This window comes from Lactuca sativa, chromosome 6 (genome assembly GCF_002870075.4).
Source record: "Lactuca sativa cultivar Salinas chromosome 6, Lsat_Salinas_v11, whole genome shotgun sequence".
Classification (NCBI taxonomy): Eukaryota; Viridiplantae; Streptophyta; class Magnoliopsida; order Asterales; family Asteraceae; genus Lactuca; species Lactuca sativa.
In genome coordinates, this window is record NC_056628.2 from 192,173,268 (window position 1) to 192,178,092 (window position 4,825).

Here is a 4,825-nt window from a genome sequence, read left to right on the forward strand (position 1 = left end):
TATTTTATTATTTTATTTATTATTATTATTATTATTATTATTATTATTATTATTATTATTTATATTTTGGATGAAAAAGAAAAATAAAAATAAAAGAAATTTAATTTTGGGGTTAAAAGTGACAAAATTTTGAAATAAGGATGCGACAGGGAGGGGTTTTGAATTATATTTGCGAAGGAACGAACAAAAGCGTTGCTAGAGGAGTTGGTTAAGGCGCTGGGTTTATGAACCGGAGGTCCCCGGTTCGATCCTTTTCAGCTCCAAAATCCAATCCTATTTTTGCAGATGCTGTGTGCGAGGGTGCTGCTTGCGAGGACTAGATGCGAGACCGAGGTGCGAGGCGAGGACGAAGCGATGTGATGCGATGCGGTGTGAGGACCTGGTGTGAGGTGCGAGGCCGTAAACGTTGCTGAGTCGTAAACCACCGAGGACCGCAAACCGAGGCCTTAAACTCCGAGCCGTAATCTCGGACCGTGAACCTCGGTCCGTGAACTCCGGAAACCCTAGCTGTTGGCAGCAAACTCTGCCACCCCCTCGCAGATTACGACTAAAAACAGTGATTTTTTGCCCTTTTTTGCTCCAAAACTCGATCAAAAACCCGTTTTATGAAAAGCACGAAGAACAAACCCCCTTAATTTTCAGAGATCTATCTAAAAACGCAAAAATCTTTCGAAAATAAGATCAAATAAGCTCTAGATCTGACAAAATTGACTAATACAATCCAAGCTCTGATACCAATTGTAAGTCCCCAAAAAGCTTGTGTATCAATCAGATCCGTTTGATGGTGCGGAATCCCAATCAAACGGATGATGTCAGATCAAATAGAAGAGAAGGAGAAGAAGATGATGATGAATCTTGAATGTATTGATGATATGATTGAAGTTCCTTTACATGAGATTCATACCCACTAACACACACTTGTTCATCTCTCGTCCATACACTCTCTTCTGTTCATCAATTTTACTCCTCACCCCTTACACCTATATTTATACATAAGAAACATGGGCTTGGTGAATATGGTCCGTGAATGGGTTTACGGTCCAAGACACAAAAATACATTTTTCTAGAAAAGTAAAGTATAAACCATATTTTTGACCCAACAACAATAAATCCATAGAATTACCCATGTAGTTCAATCCTCCACGAAGATTATCCAAATACATACCAACTTGATATTGAAATGGGTCCACTAGGATTTCACCAACTTGTATATCATGTTGTTTTTTGACTTGTCTCTCTACTCTCTTTCACAAATTCCAGTGCTCTTGCAGTTTAACTTCCTTAATCATTCGAATTGGGTCATCCAATGATACCGCGTACTTCCCTATGACAATGTCAAAAACAATCCTAGCCTCCTGAAATGAATGGGGCAGCAGTAAACACCCCTTTATGCTTGTAAGTATCCTAGTAAGCAGATGATTTCTTTAGCGTGCATCCTAGTAAGCAGATGTTCCATCAAACCATAAGATCGAGCCAAACGTGCAACCAAGTACCCTCCATAAATTAACGCTCATGTTCTTCCTTTTGCTGCTTTCTCATAAAGGAAAGGTATGATATGATAGGGAATATTGCAAACTATACTAGGAGTATGAATGCAACAAAGGAAAAATAGATCAAGTTCATGGACCCTATGTTGGATTAGGTGTCTAAGTTCATAACTATTTATGGGATGTACTTGACTCGGTTGGCATGGTCCATTTGGGTTGCATGGCATTGCAACACTTGGATAGACTAAATGAGAGAAAGGACACTTAAGGATTATTAATATATTTTAAGTTCTAATGTATTAATAATATTATTTAATTTGTATTGATTAAAGAATTAATTTGAAATTAATTAAGTGATAAAAAAGAGACTAATTAAATATATAGGGTTGATTGTGTAAATAATCTATTCTTATATATTGGGCTAATGATCCATGGTTTGTATGGATTGGGCTAAAACCCATAAGGTGCTCCATGGATAATCCATGGAGTTTACAAACCCATGGATCATGGAATGTGAAACACCATGACAATTAGGGTTTACATGGTGTAACCCTAATTGTGCCACAACTATATAAAGAACCCCATAGAAGAAAAATCGGACTACTACTTGTACAAGTGAGAGGGCTAGCCGATTTTGAGGTTAAGTGAACTTCTTTCAAGTCTATTCCAAGAGTTGTAGTGTCGTGTGAGACATTTGAGGCATCACACTTGAGGTGCTAGGCTCACAAGGTTCTCAAGGAATCCAAACTACAAAAGGTATGTTCTTCTTCTAGCATTTATGTTTAAAAGTTCCCCATGGTATGCTAGATAAGTTAGGAAACTTGGAAAATCAATTTTACATGTATCATAGTAAAACATAGATCCAAGGTTTCTATGGTTGCATGTACACCTTAGGAGTGTTAGAATGCTCAAATCCCAACAGTGGTATCAAAGCCTAGGCTTGTTTGCTTGATATTTGATGCAAAATTGTGAAAAAAGCTGAAAAACTTGTTGTCTGGACAGTGGACTCGCCGAGTCCATGGGGGGACTCGATGAGTCCAAGCATAAACTCATCCTACTCGTCAAGTAGGTTCTTGCAGTCGACGAGTAGGAGCCCCAGAATGCAGTTTTTCGACTTTTGCTTTTGGAAATGGACGAGAAACATTATCCTTAACTGTTTTGGTCTTATAAAACTTGTTTTAGATGGTGTAATGGTTATGCTAATACATTTTCAATAGCTATTATCAAAATTTCAAGTTTTATATGGTTAATTTTATGATTCTTGAAATTGTTGATATGCGTGTTCATGAACTTATGAGTTTAGAAGATCATAGGAATTATTTGTAACTTGCTTGTTAGTTTAATTCTTGATCATTATGTGTTTTAATGGAATCCATAATTTGTCCTCAAGTTATAGATTCCCAAAAGTCATTCTTTTAAAGTCCATTAAAGAAACACATAGGTTACATAAAATGAAAAGTCTCTCATTTTATTAAACCATTAACTCATAAGTTATGAAAGATGAAAAGTTTTGAAATTTACAAAACTTGCCCTCATGTTTTGGAGCAAGCAAAGTCACTTTACAAACTTTAGTTCCAATCCCTATAATTTTAAAAGTTAAAATTCAACTATTATACTTTATAATATTATAAGTTAACAATTATTATATATGTATAAGAAAAAGTAGTTTTACCGTTAGCAGGCCTCATTCATGAAGCTGGTCTATAAGGGGGGTATAAGGTTGCTGCCTATAAAATGGCAGCTTAATGGGTGTCCACTCTCACCCACTACTTCCTTGATCGGTGGAGGGTCGTTAGCCGCATGGGTAAGACAAGGACTTTGAATCTTCATTAAAAGTATTAACGATAAATATAAAGTAACTAAGCCTTTTATAAATTCCCAATCTTAGTTACTTTAGGGAAATGTGAATAAGGTGCTAACCCATGAAATTACACTTTGCACTTTGCTTAAGTCGGTTAGTGTAGCGCGTGTGGTTAACCGACACACTAGCTGGACTTTACAAGGTAGGCAAAATGTAACTTAATGTTTATCATAGTATCGATGTAGCGCATGTGGTTAACCCTCACATCGATTGTGGGGTAATACATTAAGGATACCAAGTAATTTTCATGGTTACTTCACATCTTGTTTTGTGATCGTCGGCATCCCAGTCACAAAAGATGAAGGACACACTCAAGATTGAAACATGCCATTGAAAGTTCAATGAATCTCAAAGAATCTAGGAGTTTAAAAGCCAATTAAAACCTAACAATTTATTTCGTTTTTCACGGTGGAAATTGGTGAATCGTCATTCACCTACCTTCAAATATTTTATAGCTTGGATTACGACATCCCTCTTCCAAGTTATAAAATATTGTGTTAGGTCCTAGCCTTAATATTTCATATTGGGTGTTATCTTAAGGACTTTAAATAAACTATCTTGAATATCTCCCAAAAGATGTCTGCTTCAGACAATTATGATCTTCCCAAAACTCTTGGAACAAGCCTTCCTAGTGAAGATGATGTCATGTGACTGGATCATGGAAATCATACTTCAATTCCTCCACCTCCTCCAATTATTCTGCATATCCCACAAGCTCAAGGTCACTCAAGCCCTATTGGAAAGCAATGTCTATGTGTGATCACATCTTGGAGATGAAGTCACATATTGATAAGCTGGGAGAGTTGGGTGTCAAAGTCTTGATGAAGTTGGTTGTTCAATCACCTTCTAAGTCACATAATGAGTGTATTTGAGACTACTATGTAACAGACTATGACATGACCCTTAATGATCTTATCTATTTGCTTGGTGTTGCTGAATCAAAAATGATTTGGAGCTCTGGTAAAGCAAATTTGATTAGTAGACCAACATCCCAAACTACCATGGACATTGATAGTTGGTGACATTGGAAATCCAGAAAGCTTTCTCTTCCCAATGGAAAGGGATCGGCCATAGTCAAGTCGGTTGACCAAATTGTAAAGAGAAAGGCTAAGTTTGAGATAGTCATGTGTACCATTCTCAAAGGGTCCATATGGTTCTATTGCCAAAAAGGAAGGGACATTGGTTGCAAAGCTGCCCTAACTACCTGAAAGATCTGAGAGAAGGTCTAGTCAGAAAGTTTGATTCTACTTTAGGTAAGTCCACTATCTAACTCTGTTAAGTTCCTTATTAAAGATTCTTAATACAAAATGTGACTCGGTTACATTTTGGTTTTTGGCAGAATCAAGCAAAGGGAAGGACACTTAAAGAAAGAGTATGTTGAATCTGATCGCGAAGATGGATTTCAATCGCATGGTTCGAAGAAAGAGTATGAGCTACAACTTAGGAGTTATGATATATTGCTACGAAATATGTAACA